This window comes from Diceros bicornis, chromosome 18 (assembly GCF_020826845.1).
Source record: "Diceros bicornis minor isolate mBicDic1 chromosome 18, mDicBic1.mat.cur, whole genome shotgun sequence".
Lineage (NCBI taxonomy): Eukaryota > Metazoa > Chordata > Mammalia > Perissodactyla > Rhinocerotidae > Diceros > Diceros bicornis.
This window is the reverse complement of record NC_080757.1, coordinates 19683494-19700421: the sequence shown is the minus strand read 5'-3', so window position 1 is coordinate 19700421 and position 16928 is coordinate 19683494. Positions and strand designations below refer to the sequence as shown.

The 16928-nt window shown below is 54.6% G+C and overlaps 1 long non-coding RNA gene across 1 annotated transcript; it reads left to right on the top strand.

Annotated features, from left to right (window-relative positions):
• Positions 1-10453: 10453 nt before the first annotated feature.
• LOC131417200 (uncharacterized) lies at positions 10454-13088 on the top strand. Its single transcript, XR_009222685.1, has 3 exons — positions 10454-11069; positions 12154-12242; positions 12379-13088. It is a non-coding gene; the product is annotated as an uncharacterized LOC131417200 (long non-coding RNA).
• Positions 13089-16928: the final 3840 nt, after the last annotated feature.

Sequence of the window (16928 nt, the reverse complement as noted above, 5' to 3'; positions counted from 1 at the left end):
ACATCCTGAACTCCGTCAAGAATCTAGGGCCTCGGGAACCAGGGTGCGGCTCAACGTGTAGTCCTCAGGCCAGTAGCACGAGCAGCACCTGGAAGCCTGTTAGATATGCAGAAGCTCGGGCCCTGGGGCAGACCTCCTGAACCAAGGTCTGCATTGTAATGAGATACCAGCGGGGTGGTGTGCATGTTAGGTCAGAGCATGAAGGGCACCGGGTTAGGTGACCGCATTCTTGACCAGGTCCCAGATGCATTGCCGGTACAGTGGAGGTTGGCATGCCCCCGTTACCCCCCCTCATTTGAGTGGGAGCGGGGAGAGGAGAAGTGGGCAGGGAGCCAAGGACAGGGAGGCCAAAGCCAAGCTGGGGGTCAGATTTTGCCAGACCCCCACTTCGCATCTGCCTGAGCTCCCTCCTTGTTCACCCCTGAAAAGGAAACATGTCTCCGTCCCTTGAGAAGCCTTCAGTCACAGAGGTGGACCATCACAGGATCTTGGTCCCTTCTGGGTCGCCAATTGTTAACACACAAAATTGGGGTTCTCTGCCCGATGCACATAAACAAGCCAATTAATTACGGCATCAGCCGTTGGGAAGAGAAATCAGCTTTTATTCTGCAAGATCGATCTACAAGGAGACTAGGGGAGTGTGCCCTCAGATCTGTCTCCCCGATTCAGGATTTGGGGCCAAATTTAAGAGGTTAGGGAGAACAGGTTGGCACATGGAAACACTAGTGGGACCGGCTTTGATTGGTGGACTTCAACTATTTATGGTAAGGTTTTAGACATTTATGACAGGGTTACAAACATTTATGATGGGGTTCTAAACATTTAGGATGGGGTTCTAAACATTTAGGATGGGGTCTAGAAGGCATTTTAACACAGGACCTTCCTGAATGAGGGACCCCTGTCTTCTGATAAGAGTCTGACTTTCAAGTTCCGGTGGAGTCCTGGCCCTTGGGTTCTGTCGGGAGGAGGGTCTTTAGTTTCGAGGTCGTTTCAGGTCATGATTTCTTCTTTTACGCCTGCTAGGGCTTCGTGACTTTGCAGTTTTTCTGAAAGACAGTCCTTAATCACTTTGTTGATAAGAGATGGAGTCTGTTGGAACTGGCTCTAAATGGGCCTGTGGTTACAGCCTCTGCAACACTACCTGACTCAAGAGGAAGAGTGATGGAGGGGAAGGAGACAGTAGGGTTAATCAGTTCATTTACTACGTCCTAACTTTTGCAAACGTTACAGACACCTAAGACCATGCAGACCCATCGCCCATGCAGTGAAGGGCCCTGAAGTTCAAGCTTCTCAGCGACCCCTCCTCTGGGTTCAGTCCCTAAACCAGCCGGAAGGCGGGATGACGGACCGGCTGGCAGCCAGTGGTGTTTGCCAGGTGCAGATGAAACTGGTATGGCCATAACACCTGACCCCAGCCTGGACCCGATTCCAGTGTGTGTGTGTGTGTGTGTGTGTGTGTGTGTGTGTGTGCGCGTGTGTGTGTGTCTGTAGGCTTCCCCTACACCAACAAGCCATTGTTGGATGCCAGCAGGGTGTCTGAGAATTCAGTTCAGTCCTGACACTACCTACCCAGAGATAGAATCAGATTCCACAGGTAAAGGACTCAGTCCCACAAGACCGCCCCCCACTACAGACGCCAGTCGCAAGTCCAAGTTGTCACTGTGCTTCTGATCGATCGGTACAGACTGGAGGTTCCAACAACCCCTCCACCTCAGGATGCCAGTTGCAAGTCCAGGTTGTCGTCCGTGCCTCTGAGTGACTGGCTATAAATCAGAGCTTCCCATGATCACCTCCTCAGGTTCGATTCCTTTGCTAGAACGGCTCACAGGACGCAGGGAAACACTTACTTAGGTTCACCAGTTTATTAAAGGATGTGAGAAAGAATACAGATGAGCATCCAGATGGAAGGGATGCGTACGGCAAGAAATGAGTGAAGGGGTGCGGAGCATCCACGCCCTCTCTGGGCATGCCACTCTCCCAGCACCTCCGTGTATTCACCAACCTGGAAGCTCTTAGAAAAAGACAGCTGACCTTTGGGGTTTTTCTGGAGGCTTCACTAGGTAGTTGTGATTGACTAGGCTGTTGGGAATTGATTCCACCTCGAGGCCCCCACTCCTGCTACCCCTTCACCCCAGGAATCAGGGGGTAGGTCTGAAAGTTCCAATCCTCTGATCACATGGATGGTTCTCCTGGCAACCAGCCCCCTCCCTTGGGTGGGTCCGAAAGTCATCTTCAGTAACATAAACAAGAAATTTCAAGGGTTTTGGGAGCTGTGAACCAGGAACTGTGGATGAAGACCAAACATATATGAGAAATATATTTTGATCATCTAAATGACTAAATGTATATTTCTTATAAATCACCATATTGCATGGCCCTGCCGCATAGGAGACACTCAGTGATGCTCTCTTGCTTGTCCCTGGCCTCCTGGTGTGTGCCCAGAACTGGACACTGTACCCAAGGAATCTGGCCAACACCTAACAATAGGGGGCTTTCACCTCCCTTGTTTCTAGATATTCTAGCTCTAGGAATGCAGCCTAAGATGGTTTTATTTTGGGGGGCAGCCATATCACTCGGTGCTTCTCACCGACTAAAGCCCTACAGTTCTCTCCACATGTAGCAGCTGCTCCTCAGCCCCCTCCCAGCAACCGTCATAATGGGCCCAGGTGCAGGCAGTGATGGTTGTGGTGTTCCAGAAACATGGCAAATCCCAGGCCACTTCCTCCGCGACTCAGGTCTTTCTTCCACACTGCCATGGAAGGCTTGCCCTATCCACCCAACAAAGGAGGCACCAGGTAAGATTAGAACCTAGACCCTGCACCTCCTCCCAACCACCTCTATTCCCGAGGGGTGTCAGACCCACCACGTGCTCAAGGGGGAAAGATTCCTAAGTTCCTACCTGGTGATGATAAGACGAATGAGCTTACATGTTGTTGACGCAAAATAACCAATAACCATTCTCTAGATAAGGTAGATAGGTGAGTTTCACTTGAGCCAGAGTGAGAATTATAACCCAGGAAAGCCTTTTCCAGAAAGGAAGAAAGCCTTCTGGAGAAGCATGATTTTCAATACAGTCTTATATCTTTTTTAGAACAAAGAACGTACATTAAACACACCCAGGATACATTTTCATCATAGTTTCCAAGAGGTATTCAGTTGCAAATTAGCAGGTCAACATGACCCTGATGCCAAGAAAGGGACTAAGGTGGGTGGCATTACCAAAAAGGGGTGGGAGGGGAAGTACGCATTCTTCTCTTAAGACAGTGCATTCTTACTTTAATGGTTAAAGGAGCTGTACGTAGTATGTGAGATAGGCCATAAGTCAGGCTTCTTTAGTCCAGGCCGAATCAGTTTTGAACCCGAATACTCACCCCATACACCTCAATGTGTGAAAATCTCCTGTCTTTTGCCCATTTTGATGAAGAGTCTTTCTTTCTTTTTTTTTTTTTTTTTTTTGGTGAGGAAGATCAGCCCTGAGCTAACCTCCAAGCTAATCCTCCTCTTTTTTTTTTTCTTGCAGAGGAAGACCGGCTCTGAGCTAACATCTATTGCCAATCCTCTTCCTTTTTCCCCAAAGCCCCAGTAGGTCGTTGTATGTCATAGCTGCACGTCCTTCTAGTTGGCGAATGCGGCCTCAGCGTGGCTGGAGAAGCGGTGCGTCGGTGCGCTCCCGGGATCTGAACCCTGGCCGCCAGTAGCGGAGCACGCCCACTTAACCGCTAAGCCACGGGGCCGGCCGAATAGTCTTTTGATAGAAAGCATTGATGATTAAAATATTGTCCCTCGAGGGGCCAGCCAGGTGGCACAAACGGTTAAGTGCGCCCTCTGAAAATTCTCAGAGAAATTTTTAAGTCAAAAGAAAGACTTCATTTAGGATTTGAATTGGGGGCAAGCTTGTCAAAAATGTCAGAAGGTTTTAAAACACTCGGTCTAACAAGATCAACTCATTCTTTGCAAATTGTGGTGTGTCGAACAAGGTGCAGGAAGGAAAGGGGTGCAGAAGGATGCGCGGCCCTGGGGCGCCTTCTACCTGCGGGTGCCTGTGTGACTCTGAACTGCTCATCCCCAGCTTGGGGCCTGCGGGTCTCTCTCTGGTACATTGCAGGGACCTGCTTGACTGCACTGTTCCCTGCCCCCACACACTCCCCAACCAAGCCTCTCCTGCTAGTCTCTTTCAGTCCATCACGTTCCCTGACTGGGTGCTAAAGCCAATTAAGGACGGTTTATTTAACATGTCTCCCCCACCCTCATGTCACATAGAAGGTTCTATTAAGTCCAAGATTCTGCTCTCTCCATTCTAAAACCCAGAAACAAGAGAGAGAGGAGAAGAGAGGGAGAAGAGAGGAAGGAGATAAATTCATAGAGAAGGGGCTCAGAAGCTGCCAGGGAACCACAGTACTCTAGGAGAACAATCTCTATCTTGATGTTTTGTATTTACAAAACATTTCTTTCTATGGGATTATGGTTTTATACCAAGAATAGAATTTTAAGGGGAGAAACAGTTTTTTGAGAACCCAAGTATCCTTATATAGTTCAGGCTGCCGCTAGTGAGCAGTGTGACCTTGGGCGTGTCCCTTGGAGTCTGAGCCTCAGCTTCTCTGTGTGTAAAACGGGTATAACCAGGCCTTCCCACCGCGGCCACCACCCTGAGCACAGGCAAAGTCCAGCCACATGGGCGCTGTCAAGTAGCCCCACTGTTTTTGGGACACTGCCCAAGCATGCTCAGGAGACAGTTACATACAATGGACGGTATCGTCTAGAAACTCACTGTCGTGTCAGTGTGGTCAGGCTCTTTGAACCTCTAGGAACCAAATATGATTCAGTCTCAGGGGTGGAGCTCACAAAAGAGAGGAAGGAAGGGTCACCAGGTTGAGGAACGTCCACTACACTCTTCACAGTTCCCACCCTCGCCCCTTCTTCCCCAGGACTCTACCTTCTCTCTTTCTCCAGATCCACTTCCACTTGGCTCCTCCCTGTTGAATAACTGTCACCTTGTCAGTGAACGTAAGTGAGGCCATCTTGTCATGATAAATGACCCTTTCCTAGTTAAAACACTTCTAGCACGTAATCCTTATAAATTACTACAAGCTTTCATGATTTTGACATACCCCTGCTGAGGTCCTCTGACAGCTTTGTTCCTAACAAACTTAACAAATATTCCCAAGGAACAAGAAGGCCTCCCAGAGGAAGGAACACCTGTAAGATATTCATCATCACTGACAGAAGAAAAGAACAATGCAAACCCAGGAGTCCATCTTGCCTGAAGGCTGACACTCTAATGCCCCTCCTTACTGCCCATTTTCCCTATATAACTGCCTCAAGATTCTGCAAGTGTTTAAGATGGTTTGTTTAGTCTGCCATTTTCTGGTTATGCTGGCTAACCATGTGAAAGCTTCCTTTCTCAACCTCCAATTCATTGTGATTAAGTGGCTCAGATCGTGGCGAGCAGAGCGAGCCCATGGCTTAGCAACAAAGCGTTGGTATCTATTTCTTGGTTAAGTCCTCTCCAGTGTAGAAGACTGCCTGGCTGGTGTGAAAATCAGTGGTAGCCACAGAGGTGGTGGAGAGATGGCCAGCAGCACTCAGCCTCCCTACATGACCCCGGTGAGTCCCGGGGCTGTAGGCACTGGGCAGTGCTGGCCCGGGTGGAGCTGGCAGTCTCTGTCAGATGGGGGATCCTGCAGCCCCAGTCAGGCCCTGCTGTTTCATTATCCTGGTGACTAGTGTTTACTTTCCAATCCTTGAATTCAAAAGTCAAATTTTTGAAATTAGAAGGACAATCCTTCTACGGGCAGCACAGAGTTAAACCTCGGCCTTGGAGTCGGGGCGAGAAAGAGAACAGGTGCAGTCCCCACAGATGCCCGCAGCCCCCTGGTGACCCAGTGACCTCCAGGAGTAGGAACCAGGCTGCTGCCTCCACAGTGCAGTGGGACTGTCTGGCGGCCCAGCTGTTCTGCTCAGTCCCAGCCCCCTCAGAGGGCCAGAACAGAAGCTGCGACCACAGGCAGCACAGGACCCGCTGTTTGGTTCGGGAAGCACTTGGTGAGCCAGGAGCGAGGGTGTTCTGTGCTTCATGGTGAGAAGAAGCCTGTGTGGTGGTTACAAGCATGGGTGCCTGGGTTCAAACCCCACTCTGTCACTCACCTGCTGTGTGGCTTTGGGCAAGTTCCCAAACCTTTCTGTGCCTCAGTTTCCTCATCTGTAGAGGTGGCACTAATCATGGCCTGGGTTGTTGTGAGGATAACGAGATAACACAGACAGGAAGGTCGGCCACCAGAAGGGACTCAGAACCTCTGGGGCAGCAGCGTCCTCTGGCGAAAAGCCTCGCACTGCCTCCTGCACGTGGGCTCCCTCCGCCAGCAGGGCTGGGTGCCCTCAGGTTACATGAGGCCTCCAGAAGGAGGCTGCCCACCCTGTGGCCTGTAGGGCCTGGCTCTGCTGTCTGGACTTCTGGATAGGAAGGGAAGGAAAATGTTCTCAGGCTCCAGGCCCGGCCAGAAGCAGAGAGCAATTCTGACCCAGCACAGAGACTAATTCCTCCAGATGCAAAGACCTGCCACCGTCAATGCCTGCAAGCTATGGCCTTCTCCGCCGCATTACATCTAATCTTCTGGAGAACACTGCCAGGCTGGTGCTGTCGTGTCACTGCTCCACGGATGAGCCTGGGGTGCAGACAGCTCAAGTGACTTGCCCAACAGCAGAGCTGCTCACACAGGGAGCAGGAGGTAAGCCCAGGCCTGTGGGACCATAAAACCAGCGCAAAAACCCATCCTCCTGTGCCATGCGGAGCAAAAGTGAGTGTTGTTGTTTCCCGCTAAGATCTCTCACTCACACACACACACACACACACCCGCACATGCACATGCAGACACCTACACACGCAGGTCCAAATTCCACAGCAGCCTGGCTGGCCAGGCTTAAAACAAAACAAATTTGTTCTGTCAGTTCTGGAGGTCAGAAATCGAAAGTCAAAGTGTCAGCAAGGCTTTTCCTTCTGGAAGCTTCAGAGGAGAATCTGTCTTCACTTTGCAGGTTGTCTTCTTCTCTGGGATCATCCAAGGGGGTCTCCAGGAGGGGCTTGAGATCACTGTCAGTGGGGCCGTTTTAGCCTCCAGTGGAACCAGGTACTTGGAACTGGGGCTTCTCTGCAGCCTCGCCCCTTAGTAAAGATTGGCACCTGTCCGCTCAGGTTGGTTCCCCCAACACCCTCCAAGCTGCCTGCACGTGGAGATGCCAGATGAGTGGCGCCCGACCTCTGCCAACACTGAATGGCACCACTGCCCTCTGCCAATAGCGTGCTCCCACCGTTAACACAGACTCCCCGTGGACATAGGGATGACGGGAGCTCGCGGTCTAGGAGAGAAGCAGGCAAGCCTGGAGGCAGATGATTATGCTGCACACTGTGAGGCAGACTTGCAAAAGGTGACTTTCTTTATTTCCTGTAACTGCCCTCATCTATTTCGGAATCCTCATTCGGTTATAGCGGAAATTTAAACTTGCAATCACATGTAATATGATGAAAACCTTCGTGCCTGGACAGCTCATCGTTATTCTATGCCACCCCTTTTATTTTATTTTATTCATGTTTTGGTTTCGTCCCCCCTTTTAGACTCTGTCTTTGTAGCTATATTCCCATCAGTTTCGCATGTTCTTTAAATTTGTTCTCCTCTTTCCCAATTGAGCAGACATGGGCCAGCCTCCAACCAGTGTCCACTGGGTGCTGAAGGCTCTTCTAGGCATGTTACCCAACTTCCATCTTTGACACAAATTTGTAATTACTTTCCAAGACCTACGATTCTTGTCGCTAGCATCAACACTTTTCTTTACCCATTTTCTACTTATTTTTATAAAATCATACTGTAAAGGCAAAATGCAATAACTGCACAAAAAGACATTAAGTGCTAATTAGGGGAACAGAAAGGATGGCGACAGACTGCAGTTCGCATATCGCAGGCAACTTCCCAGACAGACGCCAGGCAAAGGCGAGGCCCTCCCGGTCCTGCCATTGGCATGAGCCAGGCTACAGGTGACTATCTGATTTCCCTCGCCTAGGTTTGCCGTCAACTTTCAGATTCGCTGCCGTGACAATGACATTCCCTTCACTTCAACCCACGGTTTGAAGAGGTGGTGTGTGTGGTCGGCAACAGGAAGCAGGAAGGACGCTGGGGGCCTGAGGAGAGGAAGACGCCACGGCCCTTACAGAGGGGGAGTCACTTTGAGCTCAGCGTCCTGGTGCAGAGCTCCCATTTCCAGGTGAGCAGGAGCTCTCCTCCCCTCCCTCCCACTGCCTGTCGCCTCGGCCCTAGCAGCCATGGTGACTAGCCTTAAATAGTCACACACATTGAGATCTAGCCGAGCAAGGCCATAATAGCGATAACAGGATCATTTCCTGGTAAGGGTCTTACTGATGGCTGCAGTCTCCTTACACACCTTCACCTGCACCCACAGGGCCACCTGTTGCTTCTTTTACCCAGGAAATAAGAACCAGATAAGTCTCCAGGGTGTTTTTTGGCCTCCTGGGTCTTTAAAGTTCCAGTTAATTCTGTTCCTCTTCTGTAGCCATTGATCCATTAAGGTCCTTGAGAAGATTTGTTTTTTGGCAACATTGTTGCAGCCTTTATCCAGGGTCTGTTATGGGGGGCAGCGAGGGTGGGGGAATGAGTATATCTGTGTCTGTGCTTCCCGGTCAGAAGGTAGATGTTCCCCTCCCTTCCATGTGCAACCCAAGGTCGCCTCTCCTCTGTTCCCTATGAACAATTTGAGGCATATTTAAATAACACCCCAGGTGAGCTAGGATCAGACAGACCTACTGCAATAAACAAATAACCATAAGAATTAAAAAGACAACTAGAGCCAGGCAGAGATTGAGTGTGGATGTCCTACAGGCCCCATCAAAGTTTTCCTGTCTCCCTCCACCAGGCTCCCAGAGTGGGGACCCCACAGTCGTCCTTGGTTCTTCCCTCCCCCCCTTCATCTCTCTCCAGAGCACCACCACCTCCCCTCCCGAAGCCACTGCCTTGGTCCAGGCCGCCTGATCCCTCACCACGAGGACCCTGGTCCATTTCCCCACTCCCCTCACACCCACCCACAAGGCACTGACGGTCCTATAAGCCAATCTGCTCGCGTGCTCTCCCTGCTTAAAAATCCTGAAGCCCCCACATCCTTCTAAAGAAAGCCAAACTCCCCAGCAGGACGTGCAGCATCCTCCCCAGTCTTGCCCCAGCACATCTCCCGGCCTCAGCCCTCCGGTATGAAGCTCAGGCAGCCTCCACTGCTCCCTCGAGGCTCTCTGGGGCCACCAGGATTTTGCATCCGCTGTCCCGGTGCTGAAGGCACCCTTTGCCACCTCACCCCCATCTAACCCCTAATGGCCCCTCAATGCTCTGCCTAAATGTCTCTCCTCAGGGGCATCTTCCCTGCCTGGCAGATCACTGGATCCCTCCCGACCGGGCCTACCGTGTCCCATTGGACTTTGTATATCTCTTTTCCTTGCCAGTCACCACGCCCAAGTGTAACTGTGCTTACATATTTGTCCCCGTCACTCCACCCACTCCTTCCCTCCACCCATACCCTTGCCATCTGGGACTGTGGCCTGTTCAGTTGTGTCCCCGCAGCACTCTGCACAGTGCCGGGCACACTGGAGGGACCGTGTAAGTGAATGTGGAATGTGGTTTGCACTGTCAGTAGAAGAGGATGTCAGTCAGGGCAGGAAGATCAGTCTGCTGGGGGGACAGGGCCCAGGACAGGAAGAGGACAGGAAGGGCTCCTCATTTGGCTCCTCGAGTGATGGGTGGGGGGGAAGGGGTGTCTCTCCAGCCAGCCGTCCTGGGGCCCATCACTGTCCCGCTCGGGCACCCACCTCCTGCCCCGCTGACTGCAGGACTGTGGAGCTCCAGGGAGCCCTGCAGGGCAGCCCGACTTGGGCCCTGGCCTGGGCAGGAGAGGGTGTGGGGGACACAACCAGACAGACTGGGCACCATGTTGGATTTATCCCCTGCTACCTGGGCAAGCTTGGGCACGTTGCTTAGCCCTTCTGAGCCTGGCTGCCTCCCTAGGGAAACAGGAGCCGGGATCGCCTCCCTCCTGAGGCACTGAAGGCCGAGCCCGGCACGCGATAGGCGCTCAGTAGATGCTACTCTTCACCTTCAGGGTGAAACGCGGCCCTGAGCCGTGGGAGCTAAGGGAAGCGGGCGGGTCCACCTCTGACTCGTCCTCCTCTCCCTCTGGAGGAGCCAATGCGCATGTCCCCTCCTCCACCCCGGCCAAGCCCCCTCCTAACCAGAGAGCATCTGGGAGGGCGGGGACATCTGGATGCCTCGGGCTCAGGAAGGATAGAGGGGACAGGACGGAGGCGAGGGGGAGGCATTTCTGACCACAGTTTCTGCCGTGGTCTCACCCTCGTGTGGCACCGACGTCAACCGCCTTTTTGACTTTCTCATCCCTTCAGTCTCTAGGAATCAGGCCGCCACCTCAGCTCCCATTTTAAGTCCCTTGCTCCCTCTTCGGAACCTCTTCATTTTGCATCTTCCTGTGGGTTGAAGGCAGGAGGCAGGGCCAGGCATCGGGCCTCTCCCATATGGAGGGTGGGGCAGACCCCTGACCCTCTCCTTGGCTGTGGTGCTGTGGGGGTGGGGGTGGCCCTGATGAGTTGGGAAACTCCCTGAATCGCACTTGTGGGCTCAGTCCTCCGCCGTCTGTGGGCGGCCCCAGAAGAGCGAGGCCCCACATTCAATGCCTCCTGCCAAGTGAGGCTGTGCTGAAGACGCTCCCTGAGAAGAAAGATGGGCCAGGGTGCAGCCATGTTTCTTCCCAGAGGAAACCTTTGCCCCTGCCTCGTCTCCTTGAGAGAAGAAACACCCCTGTCCTCCCGTTTTGGAGGTCTAGCCAGGGCCATAGTGCTGCTTACCTGCTCAAGATTCACCCAGCACAGAGGACTGTGTTAAGTGGTGCCCAGTGGTGAAAGGTGGTGGTCTTCATGCTGGTGAGAGCTGGTTAAAACAGGGGTTTCTTTCTTCCAGAAGCAAGCAATCAGCCACAAGGTGCTGAGAGCCCCTGAACCGAATTACCCGGTAAGTGTTAAAGCTCTGCTCAGCTCACAGCCCCAGCATGTCCTCCTTCACCAAGGACTGAATCCTCTGGTGCCAGAGTCGGGCAGAAAGCAGTTTAGCAAGGGGATGGGGACACGGGGGCTGGGCCCTCTGCTCTGGAGACATGGAATGAAACTCTCCTTGGGACAGCAGAGAGCCTGGCACGGGCTGGACTCACCAGTGGCCCCAGAGGCAGGTCCCCTAGGGACCAGCAGGAAAACAGGTCCTTCTGTTGCTGGGGGGGGAGTGCAGGGTCCAGCATTGGGAGAGGAGCCCTGCATCCAAGGACGAGCCCCCAAGGTGTCACTGCTGCTCCTCCTCCTGCCAGTGCAGAGCAGACGGGAGGCCTGGAGTCGGTGGGGCTGCCGTGGGTGGAGGGGCAGGTGACTGTGATGGGGTCTGACATGGCAGGAAGTCCCACCAAGGCTGACATGAGAGGGAAGGTGATGGAGAACCCAAGGGCTGAAGCCTCACAACCTAAGTGTCACAGTGGAGCATCCCCTCTGGAATGTGTGGGGCCCGTGTGTGTGTCACTCCCACCTGAATTTCCTGGTCCCTTTTCAACAGAATCCCGCAGTCCCACCTCTGGCATATCCCAACCCAGGCTATGTGAGTGTGCGCCAGGGAGGGCGGGGGTGTGGTTTGCGGTGGGCAGGGCGGGAGGAGAGGGGCAGTGACAACAGTGAGGCATCCTCCAGTGGCTGAAGTTCCTCCAACACCCGAGTAAACGAGGAGACTATTGACAGGAGCTTCACCTTTAAAACGGTCCCTTCACCATGGGCATATATGCGGCCTCCCCTCTCAGCCCAGTGTCCTGTCGTGTGTGGCCAAAGGTCTTTTCATGACAGTTTAAGCCCATTCATTTGAGGAACGCTGGGATATTTTCATGTGGCATTTACTGAACCAAGTAAAGATACCACGGAGTTCTTTCTTGAAAACGTGCTACTCACAGGCACGCTTGTCAAACTCATTTGACAGTCCAGATTCATGGAAATTGGCACTAAGTTCCCCCTGCAGTGGCGCCTGCTCTGTCTGCAGGGCTGACCTGGCCCTCTCCTCCCCACAGCCGCTGCCTTTCTTCACCAGCATCCCGGGTGGGCTGTACCCCTCCAAGAGCATCATCGTCTCGGGCACCGTCCTGCCCAGTGCTCAGAGGTAAGCCAGGGCTCTCGGGGAAGAGAGACGGCCCAAGGTCATTCTGGCCATCCCCCTGGCTCTGGGCAGGCTGGGGAGGACCAGGGACCCAGAGCTCAGTGGGCAGAGGAAGTCCATGTGAGCTGCCCACCCCCAGGTTCCACATCAACCTGCGCTCTGGGAGTGACATCACCTTCCACCTGAACCCCCGTTTCGATGAGAACACTGTGGTCCGCAACACACAGATCAATTGCTCTTGGGGGCCTGGGGAGCTAAGCCTGTCCCAAAAACTGCCCTTCACCCGGGGCTAGTGCTTCTCGGTGAGCTGCACTCAGAGGGGCTCCCATGGGGCAGACAGAGCAGGGGGCGGGCGCGCTGGGGGCCCCTGGAACGAGATGGGAGCTGAGCCTCTGGGTGAGGGCTGGGCCCAGAAGAAGAGAAAGTGCTCAACCCATTGTTGTTATTATGTTACTATTTCCTCCCACGTATGGCAGGTAGGGGATCTGCTGTTTACAGGTGAGGAAACAGACTCACAATGCAGGTTACTCGCCTGAGGTCACACAGCCGATCAGCGCCAGATGGAACCCAATAATGAGGGTCCTTCCTCATCCACTCACTCACTCCCTCACTCACTCACTCATTCAATCGACAGTCATTTCTCAGCTGTTCTATCAGGGCCCACTTTGTGCAGGAAGTGCCCTAGGAGCGGGGGGACAGCCACGAAGCAGACAGACGAGGTCCTGCCCCCTCATAGTTGACGGTTCAGGTGGGAGAGGACAAGGACACAGGTGCTTGGACAGGTCCTTGCAGATGACAGCAGGTTCTCTGCAGAAGGCAACACAGAGTAAGGGGACAGCATGAACTCGGGGGCAGGGGCCGTGCTGCCTTAGATGGGGACAGCTCTCCGAGGAGGCCACCGTGCAGCTGAGACCTCCACGGTAGAAGGACCCCGCCTCCCAGAGATCTGCGGGGTGCATTCAGGCGGGCAGCGGAGGTAGCCGCTGTTTTTGCAAAGGCGGAGAGTCATGGGCGTGGCCTGTCCTGGAACTAGGGGGCCAGGGGATTCCCTGGAGAGAGTGGGACAGAGAGGGGTGGGTGGCACAGCTGAGGCCCGGCTCACACAGAGCAGGTGTTCTCAGCCGTGACTAAGCAGTCAAATCCCCTGACGAGCTTAAAGAAGAAAACTCAATGCCTGTGCCCGGCCTGGGCCAACCAGGGGTGAGCCCAGGCCTCCGTATTTGTAAATACACCCTGACACATTATCCCCAGGGTTGAAAATGACTGATGTAGCCCCTTGAGGGCCATGGAAAGGAGTTTAGATTTTAATACAGTGTGTTGGTGTGTGTCAAGCCAGAGGGCCATGTACTGTGATATATAGATAGCTGTGTGACTTTGAACAAGTGACTTAACAGTTCTGTGCCTCAGTTTCCTCATCTAAAAAATGGGCTAGTAATAACATCATCTCATAGAGGTGTAAGAATGAAGTGAAATCGTGTTTGTGACATGCTGAGGACAGTGTCTGGTGTGCATTAAGTGTGTGAGGGTCAGGTAGTGCGATGGGAATGATGACACTTTCACAGACGTGCTCTGACGGCCTCCTGGAGAATGTGTGGGGTGGAAAAGACAAGTTAGGAGGCTGCTGCTGCAGGAGTGCAGGCACGGAGTGCTCCTGTGTGCCGGGTACTAGGGACATGGATGGCAGAAGCCAGCATTCCTGCCCCTGGAGGCTCAGGGTCCAGTTGGAGAATGAGGATGGCAGTGGGGCCATGGCCTGTGGGGACAGCTGACTCGGCTAGGAGGGCATGAGGAGGTAGGGAAGGCAGGGAAGGCTCGCCTTCCTGGAGGGAAGGGGGAGAATCCTGTAGGGTGATTAGAGTTATCCCTGTGGGCCAGGTGTGCAGAGTAGGGAGCAGAGGAGGAAGGGCATCCTGGGCGTTGGGAACAGAATATGCAAAAGTACAGGCAGGAGAGCACTTGGCGTGTTGAGTGAAGGATGAGTCCTTCAGAGTGGCTAGAGGGCAGGTGTGGGGCCCCCTTGATTAATGTTGAGGAAGGCAGGAAGGAGGGAGGGAGACACGAGCCTGCATTTGGGGTTGAGGACTTTCCAAGCGGAGTGCAAATGACGTGGCCTCTCCGTCAAGGTGTGGATCCAGTGTGAAGGCCACTGCCTCAGGGTGGCCGTGGATGGTGGGCACCTGTGTGAATACCACCACTGCCTGTGGAACCGGCCCGCCCTTAACAACCTGGAGGTGGCGGGTGACATCCACCTGACCCATGTGCGGACATAGGCGGGAATCCCTGCCCTGGTGATGGGGCTGGGGCATGTTGCTGTCTGGACTGCTCATCACCTCCACCTTCCCCGACCCTGCCCCAGCCCTTCCCAGCCTGCCGAGGATCTCTGCTGGGGAGACCACGTCCTTGTCTGGCCCTGCTGAGGCTGCAGCCAGCCTGGAGTGGCGAGGGCACCTGGCTGGGACTGCCTCCCTCGGTCGGGGCAGGACCTGGGGCTCCAGCTGCCCAAGTCCTACCATCCGAGGAGAGGGGTGGTCCGTGCAGGCTGAAGCCCCGTGGTCAGTCCCCTCGGCAGAAACGGAGGTCCTGGGCCTTCCCAAGTGCCTGGCCCAGGCCTGCACCCCATCTGCCCCTCAACGACATTCCCACCCCACTCAGCTCCACCTCAGTCCCAGGCCACCAGCTGTGCCCTCCACGGGGGAGGCGGTGTCCTCGGCCCCTCCCCGTTCTCCCACCTTCGGCCTCTCCCGCACCTACACCAACCCTTCCCCCTCCAGGAAAGCTGCCCTGAGGACACCCCACTGGTGTCCACCCACTGACGGGACCTTCTCAGAAGGGGCTCTCCCCTTCCCGTTGTCCTTCAGAGAAATAGAAAAACGCTTGACGGCACACCTGTGCGGGATGATTGCGGTTTATTATGCATTTGGAGACATCTTGGACTCTCTGGAATTGGGGAGGTCCTGGCTGAGGGGAGAGGGAGGAGAGAGTGTGGGCTCATTTTCTTGGGGGGTCCTGACATCCACATCTGCTCCCATTGCGTCCCCCCACAAACCCCACAAATATGTGGGAGAAAGCCGGCTGGGCTTAGGCCTCTGGGCCGGAATCTGTGTCGCAGGAAGCTTGGGAACACAGGGGAACCCAGGAAACAGCCCCATGCTCCCGAGACAGGCCAGGGGCTGGGCCTGAGCCCATGGGTGCCGAGGCAGGGCCCGGAGGCCAGATGGCAGGGCCAGCTCCTCAGAACCCTGTGTCCCAGCAGGAGGAGGTGGCAGTGCGATCAGGAGAATCTGACTCAGAAGAGAGGCCTGTTTGTGGGGTTCCACTGTGGGTGACCCGGCCTTAGTGGTGGGGTGTGGTGGGGAAGTGGCTCAGTGTGTGGGGTTCTGCCAGCCGCTGGGCCAGTGCAGGGGGCCAGGCTCTGGGCCCACAGGATACTCACACATCCTGCCCCTCCCACAAGAACCTAGGGCCTCGGGCACCAGGCTGGGGCTCAGGGCGCAGTCCTCAGAGCAGCAGCACCAGACACCTGGGAGCTTGTTAGAAATGCAGAAGCCCGGGCCCCGGGGCAGCCCTCCTGAATCAGCGTCTGCACTGTAACCAGACCCCAGGGGGTTTGTGTGACGTTACAGCGTGAGGGGCCCCGGCTATGTGACTGTATTCTTGACCATGTCCCGGGTGCACTGCTGGGACACTGGAGGTTGGCATGTCCCTCCCCGCATCTGAGGAGGAGCGGGGAGGGGGAAGTGGGCAGGGAGCCAATGACACAGAGGCCAAAGCCGAGCTGGGGGCCAGATTTTGCCAGACCTCCACTTCGCCCCTGGCTGAGTCCTTCCTGTTCTCACGGGAGAAGGGACATGGCTCCGTCTCCTGAGGAGCCTTCCCCAGGGAAGACTTGTGTCCTCACTCCCTGCCGAGTCCTGGACACGCAGCCCGACCTCACCTGCTTTCTCACCAGGTGCCAATGTTATTGGCCAAACCCTCACGACACAGGCAGCCCCAGAGCAAACACGGTGACTTTCCAGGACAGGGCTGTGGCCCAGACCCTCGCTGGAGAACGGGCCTCGTGGGGGCATGGCACCTCCGTGGCCCCGTGTGAGATGCCTCCTGCGGGGGTCATCTCAGCCCTGCAGTTTAGCCTGTGCTCCGGCCCAGCTCCCAGGCTGTCACGTGTGCACACAGCTCTGCATGCTGCCCCCACCTGGGGGCCATCTCAGAGAAGCAGAGTGGCCACACCAGAACGTCCCGTTGTGGGGGATTTATGTCCAGATGTGGCCTCCACGAGTCCCCAGTCCTATATTATTTAGGGCTGCTTTCTCTACCAAACACCCTCATACACAATGTGGTTAAAATAAAATGCGTTTCATAGAAATATCTCCATCAAGGAGTCATACAGGGAACACCCAAGTGCCCGTTGGGAGCAGACTGGGGTTTGTTTTTTTTAAATACAGGGGCTTAAATAACTGTACAAGGGTCAGGAAATGCAGAGCGGTCCGACAGCGCCTCCTGGTGGTCACTAAAACTGGTGCAATCAGAAGCCAGTTCCATCCTCACCCACTGGCTGCGCATGGCGTTGCAGATTGCATCTCCAAGGGACCAAGGAGGCCCCAACTCTTCATTATTCAGGGGAGGGTGGACTAAGGGGCGACAAGAGGTTCCACTCAGTCCAGGCTGCTACCTGGTAGCAGGTCAAGTAAA